The following is a 17,621-nucleotide window of genomic DNA, read 5'->3' as shown; positions in this document are numbered from 1 at the left end:
TCTTGGATATTTGAGTGTTTTGTGCTTGCATAAAATTTTAGCTTTCTATTCCCTTAAATTTTGTTGAAGACTGCTATTTTATGCTTTATTGAATCTGTGTTTATTTTAGGGAAAATGACCTCTTGAAAAATTTTTTTCTTTGACCTCTAACCTGTTATTGGGAGATCAGCAGAATTACAACAGTTTTCACCTACGTGTGGCATTGCTAAAGAATCATGAAAAGCAAAAGGGACAAAGATCAACAAGCACCAGCAAGAAGACAAAAAAGCATCAGGGACAAATAGCAGGTCATGTTAGGACGGAACTTCAGGTGACACAAGACCCAGTATATAATGGACAATCATGAAATGAACAAGTAGAACACCAGTGAAGAGCACAGTGTTTGAAAAGCACTGAAGGACATGAAGTACCATCACTCATTGAGGGAGAGACCAGACTAAGACCCGGGTACAGGATATTAGGGACCCAAACTTCCTACATAGAGCTATTAAATAAGTGACTAACTGCATAAGAATGAGTTTTGCATGCTAATTTTGCACACAATGTTCAAAGACCCAGACTCAAAAGCTAGCCCCATTTAAATTTGACATATTTATAAATGATAAAACTTTAATTTCTCTTTCTGCTACATTGTTTTTCACAGAAGCCGTTTCTCTATATTTACTTAGTAGCTTGCAACTTTGTGGTATTTGCTTATTGTTTGATAGCTTTTTTTTATTCATTCCAGGGATAGTGCTATATGTGAATGACCTACTACTTCGACAAAATGTAGAATAAAAATCATACAACTTTTCATATAGAAAGTTAAAACATTTCATCAGGTTCCAGTTGCAATGGTAAAAAGCTTTCATAAAAATGGTATAGAAGGAAAATAACTGAACTTAATAAAGGTTTATTAGAAACCCAGGTCTAACATTATACAGTGGTAAAAATTGAAGGTTTTCCTTCTAACTTTAGGATCAAGACAAGGATGTCCACTCCTGTTGTTCTTGTGCTAGAAGTCCTAATCAGAACAATAGTAGCGCTGTAGCGCTGTAATTCCCATTGTTCATCGATTTGCTCGAGCGAGCACCAGTAATGTCTCCATTGTGAGACTTGCTGTTACTGTTTTTGCCCTATCAAATACACCACAGGTAGCTTGCCGGGCTCTGCCGTGCAGGCAGGATACTCTCGGTAGTTTGCCGGGCTCTCCAAGAGGGACAGAGGGATCAGACCCTGGTTGGCCTCGTGCAAGGCAAACGCCCTACTAGTTGTGCTATCGCTCCAGCCCATCAGAACAATGACTAAGAAAAATAGATAAAAGTTACTTACATTGTAAAGGAAGAAACAGAGCTCTTTCTAACTATTTGTGAAAGATATCCCATTATATACTTAAAACTATTTCTTGAAGGAGTTAGAATTTTCAAGTGACTTGCAATGACAAAATATAGGTAACAAGACTGAATTTTAGACGATAATATGTGTAAAACAATGACATTTTAAATGATATATTTTCTCAAATACAGATAATTTGATGTGACCAATCTGTGTATTGTGTATTCAAAACAGAGATTTCAGACTTTAGTCACACAATATTCCTGATGCAGTATTAACTCTGTGAGAAGTGATTTTTTTGTGGGCTTTTTGTTTGTTTGTTTGTTTGTTTGGGAGCCTTACCCTGCATTGTTCCAGGCTTATTTTGGTTCTCTAAGCAGGGACTGGAGGGATAGCACAGTGGGAAGACTGTTTGCCTTGCACGTGGCTGACCCTGGTTTGATTTCTCCATCCCTCTCAGAGAGCCTGACAAGCTACCGAGAGTATCCTACCTGCAAAACAGAGCCTGGCAAAACACCTGTGGCATATTTGATATGCCAAATACAGTAACAAGTCTCACAATGGAGACGTTACTGGTGCCCGCTCGAGCAAATTGATGAACAAGGGGATGACAGCACAATGCTACAGTGCTACTCATGGATCACTCCTAATCAGGCTCAGGGGAACATCTGTGGTCAGGGATTCAAATCTGGGTTTGCAGTGGGCCTTATCCAGAATACTATATCTCTGGTCCAAGGGATAAGGTATTTTATAACCTTCTGCTTTGCTGTTAATCATTGCTTTTTCCTCTTTTATCCACATGTTTTCCTTAAATGATCCTGTCCTGCACTATGACTTTAAAGACCAACATGGCTAAAGATTTCTGTTAGATAGTTCCAGTTCATATTTCAGATTAATATGGCATGTGTGATATCTCTTTGCAATTAACCTATTAAGGATAAAATAGTAAAATAAAGGAACTCTACATTTTATCCTAAAAAAATAGATCTTAACTTCACAAAACTGTTCAGGTTAATTTTATTCATTTTTTAAAAAATCAGTGGTTTAAACTTGAGTCCAATGAGTTCTTCCTAGTTTCTTTTCTTTTTACCATAACTGTCATAGTATCTATCGGCTTTTACCTGAAAAATATGTTCTAGAATGGTCTATCTTTCTTTATTACTATTTCTTTATTACTATTTACTGTTTCTTTATTACTATTGCCATAGGAATGATTAGGACTGGCTTCTTGATTCTTGTTTTTGCTTTTTGTTTCTCTGGGCCACTCCTGATATGTTCAGGTTTGTGGTAATTCACCAACTGATCCAGCCTTTTTGGAAAACAATATAGACATTCCTCAAAACAGAAATTGAGCTCCAATTTGACCCAGCAATGCTACTTCTGGTACTATTCTCTGGGGAAGCAAACCCCATAAACAAAATTTTAAAATGAATTACTCAGTTGTATTAGCCACTGGGACAGGTCAAGGATTCCTTCTATAGCCATCTGAAACAGGTGACTCTTACACTGCTTGGCACTGAGATAGGATTCATTATCTTTGTAAATGTATTATTGCACAGTGCTTTATTTTAGAGAATGAATATTTAAATTATAATAAAAGAGTTGATGTTAAAGGAAGCCATTTTCTAACTAAGATTATATAATTTCAAAAGTAAGTGGACAGCCAAGGGTTTTCTTTTTAAAAACTATCTTAAAGATGATAATTTGTCAGTTTCAGGGCAAGCTAAACATCAAATTGCTAAAATTTGGTGTTTGGACTTTTGACCTTTCAAGGTTCCTTTCAGATCTACACATAATTATTCTTGTTATTAGAGTTAAACCTATATTATACAAGTCAAATTTAAGACCTTTCACAGTAGCCACAGAAGACATGGTCTTTGATCACAAGGAATTTTTCAAAAACTCTCTTCAAACTGTACTTAAGAAAAGTGCACATTTTCCAAGAGCTTCAATGATAAGGTTCATGATGATGGATGACTCTGAGTAAATGTGAGTGACAGAACCTGATTTCAAAGCACTAACTTGTCCTATTTAATTTACAAATTAAAATAAACTGATTTGCACCATTTAATTTGCAAAACTTCAAAAACTCTCCAGTTTAACTACTAAGAATTGTAGCCATGGTTTATTTAATCTTTCTTTACCTAAGGGCTTGTCAGAATTCTTCTAGTGTATCTTCTAGTTTATTCCCAGATTGCATCAAGGCAACTTCCCTTGTTATGGCAGCTGGTCACACCTCTGGAATACTTCCTGAGACCGATTTTTAAGGGATTGTTTTACTGAGTCTGAATACAAATACATCCAGGGGATTGTTTGGTATCAATTCAAGTCCAGCAACACAAGAAGACATTGCTTGTCTGAGAAAATTCGATCATGGTTCAGAGAATTCTGCTGTTCCATATGTAGCAAGCATACTGAGAAAGGAGCGGGAAAGAGAATAGACGGATGGGAAAGTCTTGTATTTTGGAAAACCAGCTACAGGCTAGTCAGAATAGCAAGTTTGTTTGTGGCTATTACCTGAAGAAGAGCAGCTTACTTGATATTCAGAAGAAGGAAATAGCAACAGAAAGAGCTTTCTCAAGCTGTTTCCATCTTTGCTGGCTTGCAATGTCATCATGTATTTCTAGCAAATAGAGTTTGCATCAGTTCAGTTGACAGGACTTCATGAATTTTAATATCCTGACTCCATATTCATGTTAGTGTTGATGCATCCTTGCACCTTCTTTCCCCTTTATTTTTTAGTAAAAGCTGGATTAATGCCAAAACATACAGAGCATTATCATTATGTGCAGAGTTGAAAACAATTAATGTAGGTTAAGTTAAAATCCCATGTTTCTGAAGTTTTTTTCAATATACTAATACTCTGTAGCTTTAGTTTTATTTAAAATAAATAAAATGGAATATACTTTTGCCATTTTTCTCCAAATTTTATTTTTGATTTATTTAAATTTGGATTTCATCACAATCTTTTAGTCACGCAGACAACCTGGGAGTTGGATTGTCATGCGATTGTAACAGTTACTAAAGTGGTGTATGCATATTTATGATCATGCTCACATTTAAAAGATAGATACAAAACTGTACAACAGCTACTTGGTTATTTATTGTCCAGTAGATTTTGACATTTTGGTATGATATTTCCACATCAGTAACTGTGGTTATTCTAATTATCATATTCAAATATATTATTTGGTCACTCACATGCATAGTTGCTCAGAAAATGTGAAAATTGTTATCTGAGAGTCAAAAATACCTCCCAAAAGGGAAAGGTTATTTTGATAGAGAAAGAAAAAATGTACAATTGCTTGTAAAAAGCAGTTTCATAGACATATTTGTTTTCCCTTTCTGCCTCATATTATTGCAGGAAAGACAATATATATATTTTTAACTAGACAAAGCAAGAACAGATTTCAATTCTTGCTGATTAACAGATTTCTTTAGAGATAGAAAAGCATATAAATAGATGAAAAGTTGCAGATCTCGAAGCTGTAATTCAGAAGACTGGAAAGCAGGTATAGTCTGGCTCTGTTAAGTATTGAATTATACTGATGTCATAGCAAATTCAAACCTATTTCGGGGAATTGAGTTAGAGAATTTATCAGTTTCTGCTGAATTCAGCAAGGTGCTAGGTTTCTTGTGGATCTCACTGTTCTATAGGTTAGCTCACCAACCTAATAACAAAGTGAAATTAACAGTAAGAATAAAGAATTGCTGTGTTTCTTTGAATTCTTGATGTAAAAAGCATACAATTTTTTAACTAAGAAGACAGCGTAATTCATTTAAAAATTATATTGTAGAAGGTGAGAAAATCTTAACTTCCCTCTAGAATTTTGTACTTGTATATTTTTTCTTAATTTTATTAAAATAAATTCAGAGGGGCTGGAGAGATAGCACAGCGGGTAGGGCATTTGCCTTGCACACGACCGACCCGGGTTCAAATCTCAGCATCCCATATGGTCCCCTGAGCATGGCCAGGGGTAATTCCTGAGTGCAGAGCCAGGAGTAACCCCTGTGCATCGCCAGGTGTGACCCAAAAAGCAAAAAAAAAAAAAAAAAAAAAAAAAAAACAAATAAAATAAATTCAGAAACAAACCTAAACATTTCACCCAGTACTCTTTCCAAGATGATTACATAAAAATCAGATTTTTAACACCAAAACCAAGAAACAATTAAATAAAATTTAAATTCATGAATAAAATATTTGTTTTTGAGAATGCTTGGGAAATATTTTCCTCTGATCAATTATTTTGAATATATAAAAGCTTTAACCTGAGATCATGGTCCCATATTTTTGAGGGTTTGAGGTTATAAAATGAGAAGGGCAATTATCTAACTAAGGCCAAGGCCAAGATCGTAAAAAACGGAAAAAGTTAAATTAAGCCAGAGAATTTCAAAGCTCAATGAAATCTTAAAGATTTTTGTTAATTTTATTATGTGTCCAAGAGAAAGGGCTTATATCTATTTATTGTTCTCTGGACACAAAATCTTGAATATAAAGATTAATAAAACATTTGTTGAATAAATAAATGAAACCAAAGAGTGAAACTGCTTTCTAAGTAAAAATAGCAAGTTAAGCAGTAAGTCTAAGATTCAAATATTTCTCTGATCAAGAATGTATTGCTTTTTACCTCTCTCTAATACTGATTTTTGTCTTCACAAGCATACTATTACTAATACCATTCTATCACCATTCAAGCAGTGATATTATTTAACTTCATTTTCCAGTTCTACAAGGATTTTTTTTTATCTTTTTTTATCTTATTTTTGTCTTTACAAACACTTGTTGAGACAAAACAACTGAATTGGATTAATTTAAAAAATTTAAAAGCCACATTTGTGGTATAGATTAATTATTCTGTGTGTGTGTCTGTGTGTGTGTGTGTGTCTGTGTGTGTGTCACACCCAGCAATGCACAGGGGTTACTCCTGGCAGTGCTCCGGGGACCATATGGGATTCTAGGAATCAAACCAGGGTTGGCTGTGTGCAAGGCAAACACCCTACCCGCTGTATTATCACTCCAGCCCCTGTGGTATAGTTTAAAGGCCAAATATCTTTGTTGAACAATTCGTACCAGCTTCTAAGAAATTTTCCAGTTTTAACACTGAATATCCCATGTTTATGAATAGTCTCTGTCATGGGGAAACTAAAATAGCTGATTAGCCTACTTAAATCTGAAAAATGCTTAAGATTGAAGAGGAAGAGGAATGTAAATTTCTTAGAATATCAGTATCATGATAGTATACAGGGAGAAATATTATTATTAATATCTTTACATATAAATACACCAAAGAAACACCACATATTTCATAAAATTTCTGAGAATTTCTGTAATTCAAAAAGTACATGGGCACACATGTTTGAGAAAGATTAATATTTTGGTGAGCTTGAAATTATGGATGTGCCAAAACTTAAATTTATAAAGTACATTAAGGAAAATAAAGGCAAAATATTCTATGACATGGACCTCAAAGGAATCTTTACTGGTACAATTGCCAGTGACTAAAAATACAGAATAAAAAAAATAAACAAATGGAACTGCATCAATTTAAATATGTTCTTTATGGCAAAAAAACAAGGGCTAAAACAGAGTTGAGCGGGAGAAAATATTTGCTTTCAATGCATCAGATAAAAGGTTGATATCTAGAATTTATAAAGTACTCACAAAGATTAACTAAAACATTCTAAAACTTAGGGCTGGAGCTATAGTGCAGTGGATAGAGTGCTTCCCTTGTGTGTGACTGACATGGGTTCAATCCCCAGAACCCCATATGGTCCCTTGGGTTCCAGAGAAATAATCTCTGAACACAGAGCCAGGAGTAAGCACCAAGCACCGCCAGGTGTGGTTCAAAGACAAGAAAAACAAATTTAAAAAATTCCATTCACAAAATGGTGAAAGGAAATGAACTGTCTTCTCTGAGGAAGATTTGGTTCACGTGTGCCAAAAGGCACATAAAAAGTTGCTCATTGTCACTTTTTATTAGGGAAATTCAAATAAGATGACAATGAGATATCACCAAAAGCCCATCAGAATGACACATATCAAAAATACTGGGAACAATCTGTGTTGGCAGGGGTGTGGTTAAAGAACTCTAATCCACTGCTGGTGGCAATGTTGCTTGGTCCAACTCCTATGGAAAATAGTGTGGAGGTTATTCAGTAAACTTAGAATTGAGCTGTCAGTAAGACCCAGCAATTCCACTTTGTGGTATCTATCCCTAAGACACAAAAACATTCATTCAAAAGGACATATGCACATCATTATTCATTGTGGTACTCAGCACAACAGCTAATATCTGGAATCAACCTAGAGGTCCAAGAACAGAGAAGTGGATCATCAAAATATATACATGATACATATGGTAAATACATGCAATGAAATACTATGTAGTTATATGGAATGATGGAATCACTCATTTTGTTGCAACATGGATGGAACTGAAAATCTTCAAATAAAGTAACCCTGAAGAAAGATAAACAAGGGACGATATAATATATATGTGGTATTTAGAAAAACTGAATAAGAGAATACAATGGTTTAAAGGGTGATACCCGGATCAACATAAGTTCTGGAGAAAATAATGGAGAAGGAAAAAGTCGAGTTTGGTGTAGGGGCAGAGGAGAGACAGATGAGAAACAACAAGGGTCAAGGGGTAGGGGGATTCAGGTACATTGCAAGTGTTAAGGAATGATAGAGCTAAACATCCAAGCCACAGTCAACAATACTGAAATCCTGAGTCCCAAATTTTAACAAGCAGACTTGAAAAGGTGCCTGTCTAGATGGCAGACTAGGAATGGGAGGGTAGTGAAGGGAACATGGGAACATTAGCAGAGGGAAGTTAACACTGGTGGTGGCCCCGTTGCTGGAACATTTTATGTCTAAAACTAATGAATTACTCACCTATGAAAAATTCACCTATTAATAACTTTAATAAAATCATGAGAGTGAACTGGAGCAATAGCACACCAGGAAGGGCATTTGCCTTGCACACGCCTGACCGGGGTTCAATTCCTCTGTCCCTCTTGGAGAGCCCGGCAAGCTACCGGTGGCTTATTTAATATGCCAAAAACAGTAACAACAAGTCTCACAATGGAGATGTTACTGATGCCCGCTGGAGCAAATGGATGAGCAATGGGATGACAATGATATAGTGATACAGAGAATAAATCATGGTACTTTAATAAAATTAAATTTAAAAAGCAAATTTGAATGCTCCTGTATGACTGAAAAGTATGAGTAGTTATATAAGTATTTAATATAGATATGTTACATTGTATAAGGATAAAGAAACACAGTAAGTTTTTGAATGGTCCAAAATCTCAAGGCCCGCTGTCTTGGATCGCTTTTGTCTTTGGATTATGAAATTATATAAAGTATAGGGGAGATGATTTCTTTTCAATAATCCCAGACAGTAATTCACTGAAGGAATTTTGTGTGTTTAGATTGAACCACTCTTGCATCCATGAAGTAAGTCAGACTATATTGGGCCTTGTGAAATTACTGTTGTAAATGAATTATTTGCCAAATTTCCACTTGAATTCTAGAAGACCTATGAAATTTGTTTTTGTTTCTCTGACCTTCTCTTTCACATCACCCCCACTCCTTTCTACCTGCAATTTGATGTCTGCTTGTTTTCTGTTACTCAGTTTCTATTTCCTTCTTTTCGTTTTTCTAAGAATTTCTATCTTAGAGTTATCATTAAGTTTATATTTATATATAATACTAAGATTCTAGGCCAATATTCCCTTTTATATTTAAAGCAAATAATTCTCACTTATTCTATGAAGACCCATTACTATCTTCCTTTCTACATTTTACACATTTTAAAATATCTTATTATATTCAAATGACTTTTTCTTGCCTTTCATAGATTATGGTCTGCTATTTCTTGCAGGGGGTGGGTCCTATAGGTATATATTTAAAATAGCTGTTTATTTAAAAAACTTTTCAGTACTACTAAAGTTTGAGTAACAACCAAACTACATAGGATAAATTTTGTTTGTGGTGTTTTACTCAACACATTGGACATATCTTATTCATTTTTACTGTAGTGTTTGATTTGAGAAATTTGCTGATAGTCTTCCAAGATATCCCTCATTTTTGACTTTGACTTTTCTCTTCTGATTTTAGAATTCTATCATTGTGATTTTTGTCATTTTTATTATAATGGATCTTGGTGTGTGTCTATTTTATTCGGTATAGATTTATTTTGTTTAGAAATTCTTTAACTTCCTGGATTTGTTTCCTTTCTCAGATTGTGGAAGTTCTTGGCTGTCATTTTTCAACTAATAATTTTCCCCTTTTTCTCTTAACCTTCTGGAACCTACTTTTATAAATGTTTTTCTTGATTCTGTTCCACAAATATATTACATTTTCCTTATTTAACAATTATTTTATCTTTGTTATGTTCTTTTCTGATTGTTCTTTCTATCTTATCTGAGTGGTCACTGATTTGATACTTTTTTTTGTCATTCTGTACTTGAATTCCTTCATTTGATTTTAGTTCAACTACTATATGTTTAGGGCTGGAGCGATAGCACAGTAGGTAGGGCATTTGCCTTGCACATGGCCTACCCGGGTTCGATTCCTCTGTCCCTCTTGGAGAGCCCGGCAAGCTACCAAGAGTATCCCACCCACACGGCAGAGCCTGACAAGCTACCTATGGTGTATTTGATATGCCAAAAACAGTAACAAGTCTAACAATGGAGATGTTACTGGTGCCCGCTAGAGCAAATCGATGAACAACAGGACACAGTGCTACCGTGCTACTATATGTTTACCTTAATTATTTATGTTTGGATTTTTCTTACACTTTTATTTTTCTCATTCAAGTTTTCTTCTATTAATTTTCTTCTTTCAGAAAATATTCTTGAAATTGTTGTCGTTACTGTGAATTGAAGTCTTTATTGTGGTATTTACAGCCTCTCATATATCTTGGGTCCTTCCCAAGCTTTTATTCATAAATGCATGGGAATTCTTCTATTTCTTAGTGTACCTCGTGCTATGTGATCACTGGGCAACTCTAGTCATGAGTGACGACAACAGTGATAATACTGATATCTAGGAGAGTTGGGCTGCAATCCAGGCTTCACAATCCAAGTGTCTGACAGTAACTGTGGTTCTGATGTTCAGCCACCTGAGCAGCATTCAGGGGACTGCAGATACAATGCCCACTTGCAACAGTAGCATATAAAAGACCTCTGCCACTACCTGGGCATTTGAATTTTCTACTTCTTCGTGCAGTGGTAGTACCATAATTAGGTAGACCTGGGATTTGTTCTACAGTATCACTTTGTGGGTGTTTGAAAGGCCCGTGACCACAACTTTGAATGGATGTGGACTGCAAAAAATGTTTAAAATCATGGTTGCCTGGGTTTACTGTTCACTCTCAAGCACTCCTATGGGATGATAGGTGTATTGAGTCACAACTGTCCAGAAGCAAGGTCATGCCTGGCTTGTATGTGGCTACCTGGCTTTCAACTTAATGAGGGCTCTGAGGCATTGGTGCACCAATATAGACACACCTGAATAGTGATAGTGACCAAGGGTTTAAGTCTACCAGTGCTTGCTCCTCGAGGTACTTTTTCTTTTGCTCAAAGAGGATTTTTTCTCCTGGGATAATTCCATTCTTCTTTGGCCTGTTCTCCAGGACCTCAGATGGAATTTGATAAAACATTTTATTTAGTCTTTTCTACAACTACAGGATAATCCTATACAAATTCCTACTGGGCTATCTTGGACTTGCTTTCTCTCAATTACTTTTCTTAATGTGTTTTCTTATATGAAAATCATATATAGGCAAAACTTTCCACACTAAGAATGATAAAAATCTAAATATCAAAAGAGCAAAGCAATATTGAAGTGGAAAAAAAGAAAATAATGACACAAACACACACAGAGATATGCATACACAATACAAAGCAGGCAGGAGAATTTTAAGTAAAATCTGCTTCTTTAAAGTTACTGCATATCGTTTTGGCAGATTAGCAAGGCAGAATCCTGAAACTTTTTTTGACAATATATTCACAAGGTTAAAATGCTGAGGATAATTTTGACTGAGGTCTTATCCAATTGTTCCAGAACTACTGGCTTTCATGTAATGCCACATAATAACAGGTTAGGATAATGATGAAAAGGTAGAGAATAAAAGATATGTTAAAGAAATTCAACTCTCTTATCGTTAAGTCAAGAATCACACCAACTTTTTTTCCTATGCATTGTAGATAGTTCATAAGCACAAATAAAACTTGGCAATTTATGCTTGTAAATCTGTCATTATTATATGCAGTTTTGTGTCCATTGTGGATAAGTGTAGTGACACTGGCATACATCATCTCCAGTGTTTCTGCTTATGGCACTTATGCACTCTAAAAGGTATTTCAGAATATGTTGAAAATAGGAATGCACATCAAATATGGCAAAAAAATCCCAGTAAGTTTCAGAATCTCAGTTTGACTTTGACTGTTCTTCAGAAGCACTTTCTGATCAGGGCAGTGTTTTAATGTCATGGAATTCTCCAGAGGCAAGAAACAATGCATCACAAATCTGCATGAAAAGGTAGCTAGATGAGAGCTGAATGTAATTCTTTTGTTTAAGGCAGAACAAATCATAGCAAAGTGCCACTGTAGCAAGTTTCTAAACAAATGCATAATGTGCATAATGAGAGAGAGAAAGAGAAAGAGAGAGAGAGGAAGAAGAAGAAAGAAAGAAACAAAACCTCAGCTAAAGATAACATTTCAGCTAAGACTTGGCCAAAGGCCACATTTTTGAAGACCAGATAAAAGCCATATGTTTTTCACATTCAAATACAGCATTTAAATTGATGATCATCCTTTGTTTTTCATGGTTTTCATTCTCTTTACTCTTACAGCTACCTTTATGTGTCTCAGATGATTAATTGTTAGTGTTTGTGAATTTTCCTATATGATCCAAGTTTCATTTATTTGGACCATGGCCCAAATCACCTTCATTAAGTATAGTTCTTGATCAGTGTCTTTTAAATCATATTGCCTATTGGCACAGCTTTAAAAATATTTCTCAGGCATTACACAGGTGTTGCTCCTATTCTTGAATATACATTTACTCACTCACACCCAGACACCCAGACAGAGAATCAACTTGTTTTTAAAGTTTGTATTTCTCTCTCAGTTTCCTTCTCCGCTAATATGTTCTATAACACCTACTCCCCTCACCACTCTCAACTCTTCCCCAACTTTCAGAATATAGATGCTGCAAGACCACAGATATCAAATTATGCTAGAAACTTTTAGGTCGGAAGTCTAGAATTATAATATCAGGCTAGATCCACTGCAGACCAGGTTTATAAAGCTGGGTAATATGTACTACTTTTGTCAACTTAGTTTCTCATCACTGTTACTGTCACTGTCATCCCATTGCTCATCGATTTGCTCGGGCGGGCAGCAGTAGTATCTCCATTGTGAGACTTGTTGTTACTCATACACTAACAAATTCTCCTGTGAAATACTAGGTAGAAATTATAAGTAGCACAGGTAAGGTTCATGAATTAAATAACAGAAATTACTTGGTGTAACATACGGACAGGCCTTGAGAAATACAGACACATAGAAAATTGGATAGCCACTATAAAAATATTTAAATTAAGCAAATAGACACCCCATCTACTGTGTTTTCTGTGACTAAGGTTGTGGGTGATAGCAAACAGCATCTGTGTGGGTAGATGCCTTCCTACATGTCTCTCTTAATCTCACTCTCTCATTTTCTACCTCTGAAACAATAATTTTCTAGTGTCAATATGCTTTTGGGATTATTTTTAATAATAGCTAAATTTAAAGTGGAGAGGAAAAAGGATATGAAATTGCTTTTAGAATTTCTATATCAGATTTCATATTCTAGACCTAAAGATATCCAAGAATAAGAAAAAGGCATTGGATCAGACATTGTTATCACTTGGTAAGAAAGAAAAGAACTGGGGCTGGAGCTATAGCACAGCGGGTAGGGCGTTTGCCTTGCACGCGGCCGACCCGGGTTCTAATCCCAGCGTCCCATATGGTCCCCTGAGCACCACCAGGGGTAATTCCTGAGTGAAGAGCCAGGAGTAACCCCTGTGCATCGCCAGGTGTGACCCAAAAGAAACCAAAAAAAAAAAAAAAAAAGAAAAGAACTTATTTCACCGTAAAATGTGTAATTCAGGGCCAGAACAATAATACAGTGGGTAAGGCATTTTCCTTGCAAGCAGTCAACTCAGATTTAATCACTGACACCCCATATGGTCCCCTAAGCACCACTGGGAGTAATTCTATGAGTGTAGAGCCAAGAGTAACCCTTGAGCAATGCTCTGTGTGACCCATAAAAGCAAAAGAAAAATGTATCACTCAGTTAAATTATAAATCACTTATAACATTACATAAGAACTATGAGAATCTGACTAATATTTACCTGTATATTACATCTTATTTTATATTCCATTTGCTGTTTACTTATCAATAATATTGGCCCCCTAAAAATATTCTAAGTGAATTATTTAGAATCTTATTATTTGCTTTTTCTGCCTGATATTTCTCATGATAGCTTTTTATTTACTTGGCTGCTCATTTTCATTAAATTATCAATTGGTGTACCAAAAGTAATGAGAACAGTAACTTTTCTTTTAATTTTAATTTTTTAATTTTTTTTCTATTTAAAATTTTTTAATAGAGAATCACTGTGATGTACAGTTACAAACTTATAAACTTTTGTGTTTGCATTTCCCTCATACAGTGATCTTTTACCCATTCCTCCACCAGTGCCCATTCTCCTCCACCAATGATTCCAGTATCCCTACCATCCCCACCCCATCCCCCACCACCCCACCCTGTTTCTGCAGCAGGGCATTCCCTTTTGTTCTCTCTCCTTCTGGGTGTTGTAGTTTGCAATCGTGGTATTGAGTGGCCTTCATGTTTGGTCTATAGTCTACTTTCAGTTCGCATCTTCCAACCTGAATGGGTCCTATCAACATCCTCTACTTGGTGTTCCCTTCTCTATCTGAGCTGCCTCTTCCCCCAGCATGTAAGGCCAATTTCCAAGCTGTGGGGCAGACCTCCTGGTCCTTATCTCTACTATTCTTGGGTGTCAGTCTCCCACACTGAGAAGAGTAACTTTTTTAATATTAAAAAACTTTGCCTGCATTACGTTAAGGTAAATAAATTAAAAGCATCTTAGTATATACTAAGAAATTATTTTCTGGAGTATTTGTACAAATTTTTATTTCATAGTAATATTAGTATCTGTTTAGCTATGGTACAAAGGAAGATGTTTAAAAATAGACAAGTGCACTGCAGTTAATAATATGTGTAAAATTAACAATGAATATTAAGAGGCAAACTACTGCTTCACAAATAAAATTGTTTTTCACAGCACCACAGTAAATATCAGAGTAGCTTTATACAACATGAAATGTAGGATGACATTACTTTGTCCTTTCCCTCCTTGCCACAAGTAGCTTGTCCCGGTTTTACCCAGAGTTTAGGCTTACCCCAGTCACACCCATCAAGGTGTTCCCGACTCTCTCCCATCCCTTTGTTTAGCTATAATCACTTCTCCATGCTCTCTTCCCCAAAACAGTTAATCCTGGCTTTCCCTTAATCCGACTCTGCTAATTTGCAAGGTCAGACCTTCCTAGGATACTGAATTTATATTCTATAAGTTAATATTGCCTTTCTCCTCTTCTTGTGCCTTTTGAATAATTTACTTTAAAGCTATGTCTGTTTTGTATAGACACAAGAAGACAATATTATGTTTTTATAACTTGGGAACTAATTGGCCTCAAATATTATTCCCTCCCGGGCCTCTGCTTTCTCCACTTAAGCCTCAGTTGCCCTCAGCTCCTAGCACCCCAAAGTAGGGTCCCCGACGTGGGACAGGAAGGATCCAGGGCAAGCGGTGAGTTATGTGCTACCCTGGCATCGAGATGGGCCTGGCCAAAGTGCCTAATGCTTAACTATAAGTTAAGAGCTTGATCATAGACAAATGCTGTCATGATCCAATAGTAATTATGAGACTGGGACCCTGCCAGGGATAGGAAAGACTGATCTGGCCTGAGCACTGTAGTCTGAGATTGAGATGGCCCCAGGAGAGCAATTCTATAAGCTTTAATGCATCTCTTATTGTGTCCATACAAAATAATTAATATTATGAATTCTTATATGTTTGCTGGCTGAGGAGAAGAGAAACACATTCATGGGACTCCGCCCTTGGGTGGATCCTCTTGCTGAAAGAGAATTAAGTCCTAGGAGAAGCATCCCCTAAGGGAAAGGAACCTTACCCTATTGATGGTGACCACACCTACGTGTAGGCCCCAACCCTCTGATGCTGTGGAGATTTAACTAGGCTGTGAGAGTGGGTTGGGGCCAGATCCACGAACCAGATCCACGGGGCAGATCCACGGGGAGAGATCCAGGAGAGCGGGAGAGAAGCGGAGGGAGAGAATGAAATAAACGGATCGAGCAACCAGTTTGGCCTTCTTCCTTCTTCCTTCTGTCACCTGCCCTCGACTGACGGCACACACAGCGGTTCTGGGGCACCGGATGCGGGCGGTGAGACAGAGCCGCCCAGAGAGCCCGCGAGTGCTCGCGCCCCTCGGCGTGCTTTAGTTTTTTACAATGAAAGACTTCAATTTAGTATTAATGGATTTGACAACACATAAAACAAGTAAAGAAATTATTTGCAATATTTGTTTAAGATATATTTTTAAGACAAAACTCAAATTTGAATGAAAGTCTTGAAATAAAGAAAATTTACTCTTTATTGGGAATAAAAGAGCTCTCACTTGCCCCCAATACAGATGTTGATAATAATAATACCAATAATAATGTTGTAAGAGAGACAGAAAAACAAGCTGGAGGTTAAATAAATTCTTACAGAAAGAAGAGGAATAAACTGGGGGCTGGAGTGATAGCACAGCAGGTAGGGCGTTTGCCTTGCATGCGGCCGACCCGGGTTCGAATCCCAGCATCCCATATGGTCCCCTGAGCACCACCAGGAGTAATTCCTGAGTGCAGAGCCAGGAGTAACCCCTGTGCATCGCCGGGTGTGACCCAAAAAGCAAAAAAAAAAAAAAAAAAAGAAGAATAAACTGGTAGTGAGAGTATTGTGCTCTGTAGGAATTGGTAAAGAAGGTGAAAAAACTTTATTTGTATCAATTATGTGCAAAGTACTGTAAGCAGGAAAATATCACAAGTGAAATATTTAAAATTAAGTATGACAATAGGTATAAAAACACTAAAAAGTATGAAGCACTGTGTATGTATAATTATTAAATTATTAAATTATGACTCTTGTCTTTAGATCAAAATTGTTTGAGAAATATTCTGTTGACATATTTTTGACATAATTTATCTTTTATTAACTCCGGAAAAATTATGATGGAAGACATAATTTTACTAGTGGTCCATTGTGTGATATGAGGGCATTTGTTACTGCCTGTTTAGTTTGCTAAGCAAGCATTTTTGAATGCCAGTTTTCAATGAGGAACAATTTATTTTTATTTTATTTATTCTTTTAAAAAATTATTTACTTTTATTCTTCATATTAAATAAGACCTGATAAACCTCATCATATTTTAATGTGATTGGACAAAAGGAGTATTGGAGCTAAGCAGTAAATCACTTTCTAGAAAATGAACCCTGCCGTAGATAATAAATTTTATAATATTGTCCCATATACTAACTGTAAACACATTTGGTGCAAGCTCTAAGTTTATGAATAATGGCTTCATTTTGAAGTAATTAGGATTCAATGCCATTAACAGCAGGATGTCTGGATAATTATATTTTAGAATGAAATGTCTAAGAAAAGGCATTTCTGTTCTTGTGACAATTATGCATATGATTAATGGTATAAATGACAATATCCAATATACATACAGAACAGCAAAAATTAACTGTATCTATCATGAGTGACAGTATGAAAATTAGATGAAATCAATAATCAGTAGTAAAGAATGGCTCCCCTAATAATTTTATGTTCTTCAAGGCCAGCAGGTTGGAGCAGAGGCCTGGAGGATGGGCAGAAGTGGTATGTTTGTCATTCTCTCTAGAATCTCGGTGAAAATCAATCAGTATATATTGCATCCATGTGTGCTATATAAATAATCCAAAATTTAAAGATGCTTGAATGCCAAAGGAACATCTGAAGAGCCAATTTTGAACATTTCCATATGCAAGTTGTTCAGAAGGAAATTTTAGTTGTAGGATTCATCATATTTTTAGAGTGGTGTTCTGGGGACAGTGTCCTGTGATGAATGCAATCAAACTATTTTCAAAAAGCCTGAGCACACACTCTTCATGTTAGG

The sequence above is a fragment of the Sorex araneus genome, chromosome 4, assembly GCF_027595985.1.
Source record: "Sorex araneus isolate mSorAra2 chromosome 4, mSorAra2.pri, whole genome shotgun sequence".
NCBI lineage: Eukaryota > Metazoa > Chordata > Mammalia > Eulipotyphla > Soricidae > Sorex > Sorex araneus.
The sequence above is the reverse complement of the archived record's forward strand: the minus strand, read 5'-3'. Positions refer to the sequence as shown.